Raw genomic sequence first — 18,690 nt, 5'->3', positions numbered from 1 at the left:
CTTTTCAGAAATATCCAAAGTCTTCCCATTGCCATTTTCATTTATTCAGGCCTTTTTCTTCAGTATGTTCTTCCATGCAATTAGATTTCTCTGTCCTAAGCTGCATCTAGAAAGGAATTTTGAGATTTACTTTTCTCTTCATTAGGGAGCAGAATGATCTCCAGTAACTCCAAAGAGGTTTACAACTAATATATGGCTCAGCCAGGTTAAAGCCATCCATGGAGAATCTCCCAAAAGACAGATTCAATCATTGTTCAGGTTACTGAAGTCAGTGCCGTGCGTGTTAAAACTCATCTTGACTTTTTTTCCTGTTTCTCCACAGAGAAGACCCATTCTTTTCCTTCCACGCTTCTATGTGGCTGTTCTAATAAATGTCATCTTGAGTTAGCAGCAACTACGTTTCTCACTGTAACTCCAAGTAAGGCCTAGTTAAATCTATGGGGAATCACAGACATTAATGTCTACTATTTGCATGAAAAAGATCAAGATTAAAATCTTGGTGCCACACAATCAATTCTCTTCCATTTCAATTTTTTGGTGTCATCTTAAGAACACTTATCCAAATGTGCAGCTGAACTAATCACCTTTTCAGGCCAGTCTAGCCACAGCTGACAGAAGGTTTAGGACTAAAAGAAAGTAGTGCTATAGTGGCTCTGAACTTTCTATTTATCATAACCCTTCTGAGAATCTCAGAAAGGGTCTCCCAGTTAAGAATGCACACACACACACACACACACACACACACACACACACCAACACACCACACACACATATACAAGCAAAGTTCTGCATAAAAATTAAGTGAATTCAGATATTTTTGAAAACCATCTATGGACCCAGGTTAAGAACTCTTTCTTTAAGAAATTATTTTAAATAAATGAAATAGGAGCCTTGGTCATAGAAAGGAGCAAAGCCACTAGACAAAATCCAGAGCTACACACAAAAGACAGAGAGCTCTGGATACTTGGGAATGAACAAGATGGAAAAAAGTCACTCCAAATTTGTCATTCAGTAGTTTAGTGCAGTACTGTCCAATATGGTAGCCCCTAGACATATGCATTTATTTAAATTTAAATTTCTTAAATTAAATTACAATTTCACCTTACTTGTACTAGTCGTATTTTAAATGTTCAATAGCCACGTGTGACTAGTGCTACTGAACTGGATAAAATTGTTGTAGAATAGTTTCATCACTGCAGAAAATTTTATTTGAAACTTCAACAATTGGAGCTGCAGACTGCAGACTTAAAAGGATACCAACACCTTCGCTGACTCTTGAAAAATAATGTGTCTGATTGGATTGAGGGTCTTTCACTTATATAATAAGTGTCTCTCTTTACCTATATCTCTGTCTCTCTTTACCTGTATCTCTCTGTCTTTGACTCTGTTTAGGAAATTTGAAAAGAAAATTCGCTTTAAAAATAAAGGCTCTGGGGTTTGAATCTTAGCTCTACGACCTTGAACAAGTTACTTAATAATCACTGTGCTTAATTCCTCGCTTCTTTAAAATAAAAATAATAATACCTACCATAGGGTTGTTAAGAGTATGCATTTGGAATACTGATAGAGCACTTAGATAAGCACCAGGCAAATAATAAAGACTCAATAAAGTTCAGATATAATAAATGCCCATGTATTATCTAAAAACTTGGTAATGTTTGCTTGACTATAAAAATTATCTCTCAAAAGATTTGTCATGAAATCTATTTATGTAATTCTAAAGTTATGCACCTACTTTCATATATATTATTTATATATTTTGATCAAATTCTGTATTACCTAAATCTTTCTATCCCTCAGGCAGTTTATTGCAACATTTAATACCAATGGCTTGCCAGCAGTGGCTGTTGCAGGGTTCAAGACAGTGGATTTGGTGGATCTGTCTCAATGACTTTGCACTTTATCACTAATGCTTACTGTACAGGATTTAGTGAAAGCAAGTCTCAGATAAACCAAAGATGAAAAGACGATATGCTACTAGAATTCACATGTAGTAAAAATCAGTAAGAAAAAGTAAAGTATAAGAAAATTGATTATGAGGGATGAGCAGCCTCAAAAGAAACACTACACTGGCAATCTAAGCACCTTAATCCAAGAGACCAGCACAGACCTTCCAGAATTTGGGACAAGGATAGTAAACGAGGCCCCCGATTCCTTAAGATCTCATGAACCAAGGAAAAGTTGATCCTGTTTAATTAATTTATTGATTAATGACTTCAAATTTGTGAAGTTTCTACTAAGTACCAGATGTGTCATGAGTAATCAGAGGACAAAAAGAAGCATTTTTATTTTTCCTTCCAAGACCCTTTAGCAAAGAACACATGGAAAGCAAGATGAGACACATGAGTGTACTGTATAGCTGGGGTTGAATGAAGGCATGCTTTACAGGTGGGTCCATATGTCCAGCTTGTCTCATCAACTGGCTAGCTTAATTCTGTCTCTCTATATAATAGTGGTAGACCATGGAGAGAGTTGAGCCTAAACTTTCCTCACAGCAATAGGACAGGAGCTTCTGTAGCTTCAGAAGTATATGTGGGGGTCAAGGTGGAGAAGGAGTGGGCATTGAGAGTCCTTCCCTTCTATGTAGTATTGAACTTCACTTCCATACTCTTCCACCCAGGCAGGAAGATGGAAAGGCTGCTCTCTGAGGAACAGGCATGAGCATACTATACTCTTAAAGGATCTGAGCTGCCGAGTAAAAGCTGGCCCTTTGGATTTGTTTCTTGTGGGATCCACAGACTAGTCTCACTAGGATAAGAAACTATCTGCTATTGACCTTGAGCTGGGGCTCAGAAGAAGGGGCTCAGGGGTGAAAGGGGGAGGGGGACAACGATCTATAAGGTTCTTGTTTTACTGACTAGTTTTTGGTAGAATCACATACTCCCCTTGCCCCTAAATTCCCACATCTACAGTTAGAAGTGTTAGTTCTATTTTAATGAAAAGGAGAAGGAAATGAAAAAGTAATGCTTGCTGAGCATTGTGATCATTCTAGACTCATTATTGGTATTTAAAAAACACGAGCAATGTAAAAACCACAAGCAATATCCTTGTGTGTTATCTTAGATAGACAATAAAAGGAATAATGGGCAGACATTTTAAAAATATTTTAGTCCTTTAATAATAAACAATCTAATATTTATTGAGTGCTTGTTCATGTTCCAGGCTCTGTTCTTAGCCATTTACATGTCCTATCTCATTTAAAGATATAAAAACCTTAGTGGAAAAGCACTATTATTACTGCTATTGCATGCACTAGAAAAACAAGGGTCAGAGAAGTTAACTTGTACCAGATCCCAAAACTAAAGCTTAAATATAGGTTCTGTGATCATTGTGCTTTGAAGTTCTGTTTGGTTCTAAAGGAGAAGATCAACATTTAGTCACGGGGCAATTTCTGCCATTAAATTCAAATTACAGATAAAAGGGTGAACTGGGCTCAACACTCAATCTCCTCCACCTCTACCACTCATTACTGACCTTTACATTTTTCTACGAACTGTCCATACTGCAGTCTCTGCCGTTCTGTGACAAGATCCTCAAAGAAAGCACTTCTCAGGCCTCAGATTTTTCCCCAACTCACCCAAAGTACGGTCTAGGAGACAAGAGTCTTTTCTGATGCGTCAACCACAGCAGCACGGAGATTTAAAACCAACAGCACCCTTGCCCAGAATTTCCCCTGGAGTGATTCTATGGAGACTTGAGCATGTGACTTCCTGGACATGCCCCCAGGACCAAAGGCTACACAGACCCAGGCTTCTGAGCATGCTAGTCTACTTTGTCTTATTCCCAGAGGACCTGCCTAATACAGATCTATGGTAGCAACCCATCCAAACGCAGAATTATTCTCAGTCCTATACGAATGTGCATCACTAAGTATATTGAAATACGATTAAACCCTAGTGCTTAATATTAATAATTCTCTGTCTAAAAAGAAAAAGCTGAAAGAAAAATTTACCCTTGTTTCACACGCCATTGTGTTATTGTCCCATTCTCTTTTCTGTTTCACAGCAAAGCCTCTCAACATTGTGGTCTACAATGCCTGTCGATACTTTCCATTGTCTCCTCAATTCACTTCAGTGAATGTTCTTTTTCACACCACTGAAACAGTATGTGCAGATGTCACCAATAATCTGCTTATTGCTAAACTTAGCAAAAATTTGTCGTCTTACTCTCCTGTTTGTTCTTCAGGATTCAATATAGTAGAATATTGCTGCAATGCTGAATTATTTTCCTTTGTTGGTTTCTCTCAAATCATGTTTGCATGATGTTTCCTCCTACTTTAATTTATACTCTTTATTATTCTTTGATTATATGTCTTCTTCCTAGAGCACTAAATGTCAGTGTATCTTTTATTTGATCATTTTTCCTCTACTTTAACTCCACTCTCACTTACCGATATCATCGAATACCACTGCTTTAAATATCATCTACATACTGATTAACTACAAGTGTATATCTTCAGGCTACAATACTGCCTTGATCTCCAGATCAGCTTCCTACTTGATAACTCCACTGTAATACAAATAGGAAACTGAAATTTAACATGGGAAATACTGTTAAATGAAAACAAAAATAAAACGTTTTCTTTTCATCTGCTTAAGATTCATTTCAGTAAATCACTAACCACACCACAATTCACCCAGTTACCCAAACTAAAATTCAGGTCTTTTCTCCCTCTCTTCATATCTAAGCCATCACCACAGTACTATTCAGTGATTCAGTGTGCCATTTTGATTTTTCTATTAACACATTATTAGCTATATTTTCAGTTATTTTTCTTAGTAATTATTCTAAGAATTATAAAATCCATCTTCACCTTATCACTCTCTACTTCACATTAATATTGTCTTAATCACAGTAAAATATTTCAACTTTTCCACACTGTAGCCCCATTTTCTTTTATCCTTTATGAAATTATTTTAATACATATTCTACCTACATGATATAGACCATATAATTGAGTGTCATTATTTATTTAAACAACTTGTTTTAAAAACATATTTTAAAGATAATACATTATTTACATAAGCAGTCTTTTCTATTACTCAATATCTATCATTTTCAGTGTTCTTTATTTCTTTTTTTATTGTCATACTTTAAGTTCCAGGGTACAAGTGCACAACGAGCAGGTTTGTTACATATGTATACATGTGCCATGTTGGTGTGCTGCACCCATTAACTCGTCATTTACATTAGGTATATCTCCTAATGCTATCCCTCCCCAATCCCCCCATCCCACAACAGGCCCCAGTGTGTGATGTTCCCCAACCTGTGTCCAAGTGTTCTCATTGTTCAGTTCCCACCTATGAGTGAGAACATGTGGTGTTTGGTTTTCTATCCTTGTGATAGTTTTCTCACAACGATGGTTTCCAGCTTCAACCATGTCACTACAAAGGACATGAACTCATCATTTTTTATGGCTGCATAGTATTCCATGGTGTATATGTGCCACATTTTCTTAATCTAGTCTATCATTGATGGACATTTGGGTTGGTTCCAAGTCTTTGCTATTGTGAATAGTGCTGCAATAAACATACATGTGCATGTGTTTTTATAGCAGCATGATTTATAATCCTTTGGGTATATACCCAGTAATGGGATTGCTGGGTCAAATGGTATTTCTAGTTCTAGATCCCTGAGGAATCGCCACACTGTCTTCCACAGTGGTTGAACCAGTTTACAGTCCCACCAACAGTGTAAAAGTGTTCCTATTTCTCCACATCCTCTCCAGCACCTGTTGTTTCCTGACTTTTTCATGATCGCCATTCTAACTGGTGTGAGATGGCATCTCACTGTGGTTTTGATTTGCATTTCTCTGATGGCCAGTGATGATGAGCATTTTTTCATGTGTCTGTTGGCTGCATAAACATCTCCTTTTGAGAAGTGTCTGTTCATATCCTTCGCCCACTTTTTGATGGGGCTGTTTTATTTTTTCTTGTAAATTTGTTTAAATTCTTTGTAGATTCTGGATATTAGCCCTTTGTCAGATGGGTAGATTGTAAAAATTTTCTCCCATTCTGTAGGTTGCCTGTTCAGTCTGATGGTAGTTTCTTTTGCTGTGCAGAAGCTCTTTAGTTTAATTAGATCCCATTTGTCCATTTTGGCTTTTGTTGCCATTGCTATTGGTGTTTTAGACATGAAGTCCTTGCCCATGCCTATATCCTGAATGGTATTGCCTAGGTTTTCTTGTAGGATTTTTATGGTTTTAGGTCTAATATTTAAGTCTTTAATCCATCTTGAATTAATTTTTGCATAAGGTGTAAGGAGGCGATCCAGTTTCAGCTTTCTACATATGGCTAGCCAGTTTTCCCAGCTCCATTTATTAAATAGGGAATCCTTTCCCCACTTCTTGTTTTTGTCAGGTTTGTCAAAGATCAGATGGTTGTAGATGTGTGGTATTATTTCTGAGGGCTCTCAGAAATTTAGGTTCTGTTCCATTGGTCTGTATCTCTGTTTTGGTACCAGCACCATGCTCTTCTGGTTACTGTAGCCTTCTAATATAGTTTGAAGTCAGGTAGCGTGATGCCTCCAGCTTTGTTCTTTTGGCTTAGGATTATCTTGGCAATGTGGGCTCTTTTTTGGTTCCATATGAACTTTAAAGTAGTTTTTTCCAATTCTGTGAAGAAAGTCATTGGTAGCTTGATGGGGATGGCATTGAATCTGTAAATTACGTTGGGCAGTGTGGCCATTTTCATGATATCGATTCTTCCTATCCAAGAGCATGGAATGTTCTTCCATTTGTTTGTATCCTCTTTTATTTCATTGAGCAGTGGTTTGTAGTTCTCTTGAAGAGGTCTTTCACATCCCTTGTAAGTTGGATTCCTAGGTATTTTATTCTCTTTGAAGCAGTTGTGAATGTGAGTTCACTCATGATTTGGCTCTCTGTTTGTCTGTTATTGGTGTATAGGAATGCTTGTGATTTTTGCACATTGATTTTGTATCCTGAGACTTTGCTGAAGTTGCTTATCAGCTTAAGGAGATTTTGGGCTGAGATGATGGGGTTTTCTAAAGGTACAATCATGTCATCTGCAAACAGGGACAATTTGACTTCCACTTTTCCTAACTGAATACCCTCCAGCACACCTGAGTGTGTGTTTTACCCCCCATGTGTCCATGTGTTCTCATCATTCGGCTCCCACTTACAGGTAAGAGCAAGTGGTATTTGTTTTTTTCTGTTTCTGGGATAGTTTGCTGAGGATAATGTCCTCCAGCTCCATCCATGTCCTTGGAAAGGACATGATTTCATTCCTTTTTATGGCTCCGTAGTATTACATGGTATATCTATACCACATTTTCTTTATCCAGTCTATCAGTAATAGCTATTTAGGTTGACTTCATGTCTTTGCTATTGTGACTAGTGCTGCAATTAACACACACATGCATGTGCCTTTACAATAGAACAATTTTTATTCTTTTAGGTATATACCCAGTAACGGGATTTCTTGGTCAAATGGTATTTCTGCCTCTAGGTCTTTGAGGAAATGCCATAACTTCTTCCACAATGGTTGAACTAATTTATACTCCTACTAAGAGTGTAAAAGTGTTCCTTTTTCTTCAGAACCTTGCCAGCATCTGTTGTTTTTTGACTTTTTAGTAATAGCCATTCTGACTAGTGTAAGACAGCATCTCAGCTGCACATGGTGGCTCACACCTGTAATCCCAGCACTTTGGGAGGTAAAGGTGGGCAGATCATGAGGTCAGGAATTTGAGACCAGCTTAGCCAACATGGTGAAACCCCATCTCTACTAAAAATACAAAAATTAGCCAGACATGATGGTGCATGCCTGTAATCCCAGCTACTCAGGAGGCTGAGGCAGGAGAATTGCTTGAACCCGGGAGGCAGAGGTTGCAGTGAGCCCAGATTGCATCACTGCACTCCAGCCTGGGCAACAGAGCGAGACTCCATCAAAAAAAAAAAAAAAAAGGACAGCATCTCATTGTGGTTTTGTAGTTCCCTAATGATCAGTGATGTTGAGCTTTTTGTCATATGTTTGTTGGTCACATGTACGTCTTCTTTTGAGACATGTCTGTTCATGTCCTTTGCCCACTTTTTAATGGGGTTGTTTGTTTTTTTTCTTGTAAATTTGTTTAAGTTCCTTCTAGATACTCGATATTAGACCTTTGTCAGATGGATAGATTGTAAAAGTTTTCTCCTTTTCTGTATGTTGTCTATTTTCTCTGTTGATAGTTTCTTTTGCTATGCAGAAGCTCTTTAGTTTAATTATTTCCCATTGGTCAGTTTTTGGTTTTGTTCCAATTGTTTTTGGCATCTTTGTCATGAAATCGTTCCTCATGCCTATGACCTGAATGGTATTGTCTAGGTTTTCTTCTGGGATTTTTAAATTTGGGGCTTTACATTTAAGTGTTTAGTCCATCTTGAGTTGATTTTTGTGTATGGTGTAAGGAAGGGGTCCAGTTTCAGTTTTCTGCCTATGGCCTGCCAGTTCCCCCAGCACCATTTATTAAATAGGGAATCATTTCCCCATTGATTATTTTTGTCAGGTTTGTCAAAGATCAGATGGTTGTAGGTGTGTAATCTTCTTTCTGGGTTTTCTGTTCTTTCCCATTGGTCTATATGTCTGTTCTTGTACCTGTACCATGCTGTTTTGGTTACTGTAGCCTTGTAATATAGTTTGAAGTCAGGTGGCATAATGCCTCCAATTTTGCTCTTTTTGCTTAGGATGCCTTGGCTATTCAGGCTCTTTTTTGGTTCCATATGAATTTTAAAATAGTTTTTATAATTCTGTGAAGAATGCCAATACTACTTTAATAGGAATGGCATTGAATCTATAAATTGCTTTGGACAATATGACCATTTTCATGATATTGATTCTTCCTATCCGTGAGCATTAAACGTTTTCTCATTTTCTTTTGTTTTCCTGTTTCCTTAAGAGTCTCATAGGTTTTTGTTATAAACCAGGTATCATGGATATAATAGAAACCTTAGATTCTCAATTGCTTTTAAGAGACTTGCTGTGTTTTTTAATTTTCTTTTATTTTTAGTAACTTGTATGAATTTAAACTGAAATTTATCTTCTCAAAATAAATCTCTTGCACTAAGTGTTGCCACTGATCATTTCAGATCACTCATATTTCACATTCTTACACTAAGTATAACCACTGATTACTTTCAGATCATTTTATTTGTATTCCACTTTTTTAGCCTGGCTTCCTAGGAATCGCCCATGAGTATACACGTCTTCGTGGTATGCCAATATCGAGGCAGAAATAGCTGTTAAATCCCTTGAGTCAGAAATATTTTCACTGATTGATTTGAGTGGTGTGTGTAGCATACATTTAATATTCAACCAGTTGTCAAGTCTCTGTTTGTTTTCTCATGCCAGAAAGCTCTCTTGAGTTTCTCTCACATGTTTGAATAATTTCTCATAAAGCCATAGATGCATGGAGAACCCTTCCGTAACAATAATTTCCAGGTTCTCCCTGTAAAATGTCCTGATGACTCCTGCTTGCAAACTCAGGCTACTAAAACTGTGGATGGCGCTTCTTTATTTCCTACTGAGTTTTCCAGTCTTAGTTGACCAAGCTTTGCTTTTTTCTTTCCACTTGAAGTCGAGTCTGCATTGTCTGGCAGCACAACTGCTGGTTTGTCAACAAATCCCAGCCTGATAAAACTACTGGTACTACAACTACGACTCCTACTCCTGCTACTCCTCTGCGAAGAAGAACAAAAATAAGAAGGAGGAGGAGGAGGAGGAGGAGGAGGAGGAAGAAGAATTTGGCAATGGTGGGAGAGTGGTATTTTTCCCTGAAGTTGTAAAGGTTTTCAAGAATGAATGTTTCTCAACATGTTGCCTGCTTTAGTTAGTTTTCACAGTGTTAATTTTTTAAATAGTTTTTTTGGTTCATATCTTCCTCCTTTTTGAGCAAAGAGGATTCATTGGTTCTACTTCAGAAGAAATTTCTCTTCCTAATAATTATTTTTCATGCTTTAGAGTGTTTTGCATTAAAATTAAGCAAAGAAATTAGACAAACACTGGCAATACACCTTTTTTCCTAATGTAAAAGAAAACCAGATCTCTGATGCTAGTTGAAATAATCAAGCAGAGGAAAAAATTAAGTGTGATAATCTGGAAGCAATTAAAGAATATGTGCGGCCTTTGGCAATTAATTTATAATTTTATTAATAAAGAAATTTAAAATGAGAATAGTCAAAATGGTTATGTGACTTCCACTAGGCCTATTTGATTGTATAAATGCTGATGGGAAGGAGGGGGAATAGCTGGACTTCACCAGTAGAACTCAATTAATAATAGCTAACAAGGAATGCTGAATGAATGAGTGGTTAAATAACTTTCCCTAAGTCCAAAAAGCTGAAAAAATTAAAACTGTGAATTAAAACAAGGTATATAAGACTCACGAACTCTATTCTTTTTACCATATTTAACCATTTTAGATATGGATAGGAAGACTTTTGATGGATTAAGCTCCCGATAATAGGAAATTACTGGGATAATATAGGAGTCTTTCTGAAATTGATTCTAGCTGTGGCATCAGTTTCTGTAGACATGGAGGAGTCAAGGCCTGATATCTTCAGGGGAGTTCAAGCCACCAGTTTAACACTCAGGGGGGTTGCATCAAGCATTTTGTGTGTTTTTAGTTCTATCCCCAACAGTATTTCAGACAGAAGTATTCACAATTTCTTATTAAAAATATATTGACACAAATTATAAAGCCCTAGCTTTTAATGTTTATAGCATGCATTGTCTCTTTTAGGTTGTAATACACAGTGGGAAAGAAATGGGTTTAGAAATTAAAAATAAATGAATAACCTTCGGCCATATGATGTCAATCATGCCTAAACTAAAGCATCACCACAATAATTGTTTATATCTGACTTTTGTTTTCTGCTGTGATTATGTGAATATGCTTGTCATGGAAAATAAATGAGATCAAAAGGGCATAAAGATGTGATAGAAAGGGTCTGTGAACAATTTAAGGCCTGACCACACAAAGGCACAGGCTCGAGTAACCAGCTGTTCCTGTATTTTTAAGAATTACCTCATTAATGCAAAACATCCTTACAGAGAAATACATTAAATCAAATGCAAGAAATTATACATGAGGTATTGGAATAACAATTCAGAAAACCAAAGAAGTTCAGCAAATTCAAAGATCTTTTTTTTTATATGTTCCTGATGGGTGGAGTCCAGACAATCATTCTATCCATTCCAAACAACAGTAGACTCCAGCTCTGTTTCATGTCAAATTGCAACACTGTCATCATTGAGACTGAGACTGGCTTTGGAGTCACTGAACTGAACTGAAATTGGGCTGGAATTGTAAGTCTTACTTAGTGATTAAACATGATTCAAATCAGTGTGTGTGTGTGCGTGCATACACATGCATTTGTGCTCATGTATGTGAGTTCACACCTGAGTAAGACTATGCAAATAAAATTAAAATGAAGAAAAGTTTTGCATAAGTGTTGGACATAATAGAAGACAGTCTGACAGATAAAGGAAATTTTTAGAATCCTTAGGGAAATTAGGAAGGGATAGCTCAAGTGGCACTACATAACACCGTTCATGGGAGTTCTTTCAGAGGTGTTGTGAAATCCTTGGAGAATCATGATGACACCAGACAACACCAGTGGTTTGAGCAGTCTTTATAAAGGCTCTACATGCTAGTCTCAGGAAAGGAAAGAAGCCAAATTAATTCTGAACCATAGCACCAGGTTGATGAAGGTAATAAATATCTTAAAAGATTTTTTCCATGTCCTCTGTATAGCAAGCTATGTGTAAGATAACTTAGGGCATTTTTTTTATTAAATCCTCATGAAATTCTACAGAGAAATGTGATAAGGACAGATGAGAATAGTGTATAGAGTGTCATGTGGTGGTAGAAAGCAAAGATGGAAAGAGAAAGTAAAATGCAGGTTTTGTTATTAGGAGTAAAAGAAGAAGACGTATACTATGGGGAGGAGGTAGTGCAAGGCTAGGCAAAAAATAAAGATGGAATGGAAGAATGCATAAAAATTTCATTGGGAGATAGAGAAAGGAAGGGTCGGAAAATTAAAGAAGATTAAAAGAAGGAAGATGAAGAATGGAGATAAGAATGAAAAATTAAAAAGAAGATGACAGTAGAACACTGATTCAGGTAATGAAAATCAGAGTCAAAAACAGTAAAACAGCAGGGGTAAACAAGAATCAACTATTTGCATGGAAGAACAGGGCTTTAGCAGGTTCTCAGAACTTAAGGAATGTTAAAGATTTTTCAAGTAGGTCCCAAGAAAAACCCCTAGGAGGGATGAACCAGCTGGTCATTCCCACCTGAAAGCCACAAGAATTGCTGGGGATACAGAACAGCAGGCCCAAACAAGTGAAGGCTCTCACTTGACATTTAAAGAAAAACAAAACCCCTCCTCAGAGTGCAGGCAGAGAAGGTTAGGCAGGCATCACAAAGTGCTTTGTTTAGATCTGACCATTGTGATTTCTGGGAGGGAGGGGCCCAAATTTTGTTAGAAAGATACAACACAACAAGTGTGAGTGGACTACACTACCTTTCAAAAATTCTTCTGTGTCTAAGACACTCAAATCTGTAAAATAACTTATTAGCAGTCATGTTTTTCTAACAGAAAATCCTTATACTATAGCAGAGAAACAGGAGGCAGAAAAGGTAGGGAAACTACTTGTTATTGCATGCCTGATCTCACCCCAACCTCAGAGCTCCCAGACCAGCTCTTGAGATGTTTTTCTCTTTTCCCACAAGTACCTAGGTGAGAACAAAGACACCATAGGACCTCTCACAGACTCCCAATTTAAGCTTTTGTCTCTGGCCTCTTAGAAAAATAAATTTTTCTCTTTGTTGAAGATTTTTAATTCATCTGCAGAAGATCAGAACAGAGTTTGAGGGATTCTAAGACTTCTCCTGAAAGAAGATTGACATTCAATCATCCATATTCACCCATTCATTGTTTTATGTCTTCATTGCACTAATAGGGAAAAATTAATAAATGCCTTGCATATGCTCAATGAGGTGATGAACCATAAAATAGTCCTTTACATCAGGAAGTTTTAACTTCTAGTAGGAGAGATGGACATTAAACAAATACGTATGCAATGTTTAGCTATACTCACTGGAAAGAAAGAAGAGCCCAAAAATGTGAAAACAGCATATGTGGAAACCTTAAGCTAATATGGATATTTGGAATCGGCATAATTGGGAAGGATAGCTAGGCTTTGCTTAGGTAAAGAAGAGCTTCACTAGGGGTGAAGAAAAACATAAAGATCTGGAAATAATGCATGTAGAAATTCTACATCAGGAAGTATCTCACTGGGACCCAGGAACTTAAAGACGGCAAATTTGGCTGGATTCAAGAGACTGAAGGTGAGAGTAAATGGTATGAGTTGGTGCTAGAGAGGTAGGTAGGGGTTGAATCTTGCTTTACGTTGAAGGCTAAGATAAGGATTTAGAGCTTTCTTCTAAGTACATTGGGAACCCTTAAAGGAGTTTTGCTTGAGATGAATAAATGAGATTTATATTTGTTTTAAAAAAGTCTATTCTAACTGCCAAATGAAGAATGTATTAGAAGGCAGCACTCATGGGTACAGAAAGATCAGTTAGGGAGCCTGAAGGAACTGGGCTAAGTATTATCTTATACTTTATGTGTGGTTGTTTATGAGCCAATAACCTTTATTTTCTTCTACCTACCTTAAAATAAGACTATGGAAAATTATAAACTGTTGAAATTTCTAAAGATTAAATATTAATTTGAATAATTTCATCCAATAATGTGTCATTTGCATATGTAATTCATTACAATTATCCTTACAACAGATATCCAGGATACATTCCCTCTCTCTCTATATATATATATACATATATACATATATATACACACATATATACACACACATATGAACACATTAGATTTAAAAAAGGCAAAAACTGCAATTACTTTTGCACCAACCTAATATATTTATGTGTATGTATATATATAGAGTACCTATCCTATCGTATATACACATATATGCAATATATATTATATATACTTCTATTTATAGAAGTATATATGTATATACTTGGAAACTGTATGTATCTGCATGTATATGTATCTATATGTATAAACTTCTGTATAGATATATACTTCTATATGTATATACTTGGAAACTGTACGTATCTATATGTATATGTATCTATATGTATATACTTCTAAATACATATATACTTCTATATGTATATACTTGGAAACTGTGTGTATCTATATGTATATGTATATACATATGGAAGTATATATGATATATATGGAAGTATATATGATATATGTATATATAAAATACCCTTATACACATGGATTTATGTGGATGTAGGTTGTGATGACAGTGGGATTGTATGTAGTTGTGGGTGTGTGGTGATGGTATTGTGAGGTTTTTAATGGGGTTTTAAAAAATTATTTAGCAATATGCTCTATGTTATTAAGATCTTGGTTATGTCTACTACTTTTCTGCTAAAACTTGAAAACTATATGAGGAGATATCAAAGGAGATATCAAAATTTTTTACTGTCTAAACACTGGATGTTTACTCTTGTTCCCATTTTTCAAATAAAGAAATTTATTCCAAGAGAAGGGAGGTAATCACACGTGAATGTGTAGGAAGGAAAAAGACAAAGTGTTACAAATATCATCTAAATGTTTTTTAACTTTATTCTTTCCTCTGCTATTCTACTATGCATTCATAAAGCCACTGTTCTGTCCATATGAGAATATATATTCAATTTAGGAGCTGTGAGCCAAGTGGAGGAGTCTAGCCCCACCCGATGGTGAGAACAACATGACGAACTTGAATGCATCACATGCCAACCACCGTAACTTCATTCTGACAGGTATCCCAGGAACGCCAGACAAGAACCCATGGTTGGCCTTTCCCCTGGACACACTCACACTCCTGGGAAATGGTACCATCCTAGCTGTCATCAAGGTGGAGCCAAGTCTCCATGAGCCCACGTATTACTTCCTTTCTATCTTGGCTCTCACTGACGTTAGTCTCTCCTTGTCCACCTTGCCCTTCATGCTCAGCATCTATGGTTTAATGCCCCTGAGATTGTTTTTGATGCATGCATCATGCAGATGTTCTTCATCCATGTATTTGTAATAGTAGAATCAGGAGTCCTAGTGTCCATGGCCTTTGACAGATTTGTGGCCATCCGAAACCCATTACACTATGTTTCCATCCTCACTCACGATGTTATTCGAAAGACTGGAATAGCTGTCCTCACCCGGGCAGTCTGTGTGGTATTCCCTGTGCCCTTCCTTATAAAGTGCCTTACCCTTCTGCCATTCCAATGTCTTGTCTCATTCATACTGTCTTCACCAAAACATGATGCGGCTAGCTTGTGCCAGCACCCGCGTCAACAGCCTCTATGGCCTCATCGCCGTCATCTTCACCCTGGGGCTCGATGTTCTCCTCACTCTACTGTCTTATGTACTCACCCTGAAGACTGTGCTGGGCATTGTCTCCAGAGGTGAAAGGCTGAAAACCCTCAGCACATGCCTCTCTCACATGTCTGCCGTGCTCCTCTTCTATGTTCCTTTTATGGGTGCCTCCATGATCCACAGATTTTGGGAGCATTTATCACCAGTAGTGCACATGGTCATGGCTGATATATAGCTACTGCTCCCGCCTGTGCTAAACCCCATTGTCTACAGTGTGAAGACCAGGCAGATTTGAAGAATGATCTTTCAAGTGTTTCAGAGGCAAAAAAAATAGGGTCGAGTAGAATGGAATCATGTGTAAGAAGCAGAGTAAGTATCCACTGGAAGAATTAATTATTTAATTTTCCACAGTTATGGTGCGTCAAATTTTGCACATCTGGGGAAACGCAGGAGTGGGTAAGGCTTGTGGGTGAAGATACATAACAGGTCATTATTGTTCTGTATATACTATATTTTGGAATGCGTGTATTTTGAAATATGGTTATCACAAAATCTAATTTATTAAGTAGCTTCACACTTTTCTTTGACACGGGAGATGAGCATCAGTGAGAACAAATTATCACATTTATCCAGATAACACTTATGTATGTTTATTCATAAAATATTTAGTTATATTTCACCCTTGGTTATCATTTTGCTGTGCAGAAGCTCTTTAGTTTAATTAGATCCCATTTGTCCATTTTGGCTTTTGTTGCCATTGCTTTTGGTGTTTTAGTTATGAAGTCTTTGCCCACGCCTATGTCCTGAATGGTATTGCCTAGGTTTTATTCTAGGGTTTTTATGGTTTTAGTTCTAATATTTAAGTCTTTAATCCATCTTGAATTAATTTTTGCATAAGGTGTAAGGAGGGGATCCAGTTTCAGCTTTCTACATATGGCTAGCCAGTTTTCCCAGCACCATTTATTAAATAGGGAATCTTTTCCCCATTTCTTGTTTTTGTCAGGTTTGTCAAAGATCAGATGGTTGTAGATGTGTGGTATTAATTCTGAGGGCTCTGTTCTGTTCCGTTGGTCTAGATCTCTGTTTTGGTACCAGTACCATGCTGTTTTGGTTACTGTAGCCTTGTAGTATAGCTTGAAGTCAGGTAGCGTGATGGCTCCAGCTTTGTTTTTTGGCTTAGGATTATCTTGGCAATGCAGGCTCTTTTTTGGTTCCATATGAACTTTAAAGCAGTTTTTTCCAATTTTGTGAAGAAAGCCATTGGTAGCTTGATGGGGATGGCATTGAATCTATAAATTACTTTGGGCAGTATGGTCATTTTTATGATATTAATTCTTCCCATCCATGAGCATGGAATGTTCTTCCATTTGTTTGTGTCCTCTTTAATTTTGTTGAGCAGTGGTTTGTAGTTCTCCTTGAAGAGGTCCTTCACATCCCTTGTAAGTTGGATTCCCAGGTATTTTATTCTCTTTGAAGCAGTTGTGAATGGGAATTCACTCATGATTTGGCTCTCTGTTTGTCTATTATTGGTGTATAGGAATGCTTGTGATTTTTGCACATTGATTTTGTATCCTGAGACTTTGCTGAAGCTGCTTATCAGCTTAAGGAGATTTTGGGCTGAGAGGATGGGGTTTTCTAAATATACAATCATGTCATCTGCAAACAGGGACAATTTGATTTCCTCTTTTCCTAATTGAATACCTTTTATTTCTTTCTCCTGCTTGATTGCCCTGGCCAGAACTTCCAACACTATGTTGAATAGGAGTGGTGTGAGAGGGCATCCCTGTCTTGCGCCAGTTTTCAAAGGGAATGCTTCAAGTTTTTGCCCATTCAGCATGATATTGGCTCTGGGTCTGTCATAAATAGCTCTTATTATTTTGAGATACGTCCCATCAACACCTAGTTTATTGAGAGTTTTGAGCATGAAGGGCTGTTGAATTTTGTCAAAGGCCTTTTCTGCATCTATTGAGATAATCATGTGGTTTTTGTCTTTGGTTCTCTTTATATGATGGATTACGTTTATTGATTTGCATATGTTGAACCAGCCTTGCATCCCAGGGATGAAGCCAACTTGATCGTGGGGGATAAGCTTTTTGATGTGCCGCTGGATTCGGTTTGCCAGTATTTTATTGAGTATTTTTGCATCGATGTTCATCAGGGATATTGGTCTGAAATTCTGTTTTTTTGTTGTGTCTCTGCCTGGCCTTGGTATCAGAATGATGCTGGCCTCATAAAATGATTTAGGGAGGATTCCCTCTTTTTCTATTGATTGGAATAGTTTCAGAAGGAAAGGTACCAGCTCCTCCTTGTACCTCTGGTAGAATTCGGCTGTGAATCCATCTGGTCCTGGACTTTTTTTGGTTGGTAGGCTATTAATTATTGCCTCAATTTCAGCTCCTGTTATTGGTCTATTCAGAGATTCAACTTCTTCCTGGTTTAGTCTTGGGAGAGAGTATGTGTCCAGGAATTTATCCATTTCTTCTAGATTTTCTAGTTTATTTGCACAGAGGTGTTTATAGTATTCTCTGATGGTAGTTTGTATCTCTGTGGGATTAGTGGTGATATCCCCTTTATCATTTTTATTGTGTCTATTTGATTCTTCTCTCTTTTCTTCTTTATTAGTCTTGCTAGCAGTCTCTCAATTTTGTTAATCTTTTTAACAAACCAGCTCCTGGTTTCATTGATTTTTTTGAAGGGTTTTTTGTGTCTCTATCTCCTTCAATTCTGCTCTGATCTTAGTTATTTCTTGTCTTCTGCTAGCTTTTGAATGTGTTTGCTCTTGCTTCTCTAGTTCTTTTAATTGTGATGTTAGGGTGTCGATTTTAGATCTTTCCTGCTTTCTCTTGTGGGCATTTAGTGCTATAAATTTCCCTCCACACACTGCTTTAAATGTGTCCCAGAGATTCTGGTATGTTGTGTCTTTGTTCTCACTGGTTTCAAAGAACATCTTTATTTCTGCCTTCATTTTGTTATGTACCCAGTAGTCATTCAGGAGCAGGCTGTTCAGTTTCCATGTAGTTGTGCAGTTTTGAGTGAGTTTCTTAATCCTGAGTTCTAATTTGATTGAACTGTGGTCTGAGGGACAGTTTGTTATAGTTTCTGTTCTTTTACATTTGCTGAGGAGTGCTTTACTTCCAAGTATGTGGTCAATTTTGGAATAAGTGCGACATGGTGCTGAGAAGAATGTGTATTCTGTTGATTTGGGGTGGAGAGTTCTGTAGATGTCTATTAGGTCTGCTTGGTGCAGAGCTGAGTTCAAGTCCTGGATATCCTTGTTAACCTTCTGTCTCATTGATCTG

At 37.2% G+C, this 18,690-nt stretch overlaps 1 protein-coding gene and 1 pseudogene across 1 annotated transcript in view; one reads left to right on the top strand and one right to left on the bottom strand.

Annotated features, from left to right (window-relative positions):
- MMP26 (matrix metallopeptidase 26) overlaps positions 1-18,690 on the bottom strand; it is a 275,769-nt gene that overhangs the window by 105,509 nt on the left and 151,570 nt on the right. The window lies entirely within an intron of this gene.
- On the top strand, positions 14,749-15,725 carry LOC134759316 (olfactory receptor 51H1-like; annotated as a pseudogene).

Source organism: Gorilla gorilla, chromosome 9 (genome assembly GCF_029281585.2).
Source record: "Gorilla gorilla gorilla isolate KB3781 chromosome 9, NHGRI_mGorGor1-v2.1_pri, whole genome shotgun sequence".
NCBI lineage: Eukaryota > Metazoa > Chordata > Mammalia > Primates > Hominidae > Gorilla > Gorilla gorilla.
The sequence above is the reverse complement of the archived record's forward strand: the minus strand, read 5'-3'. Positions and strand labels throughout refer to the sequence as shown.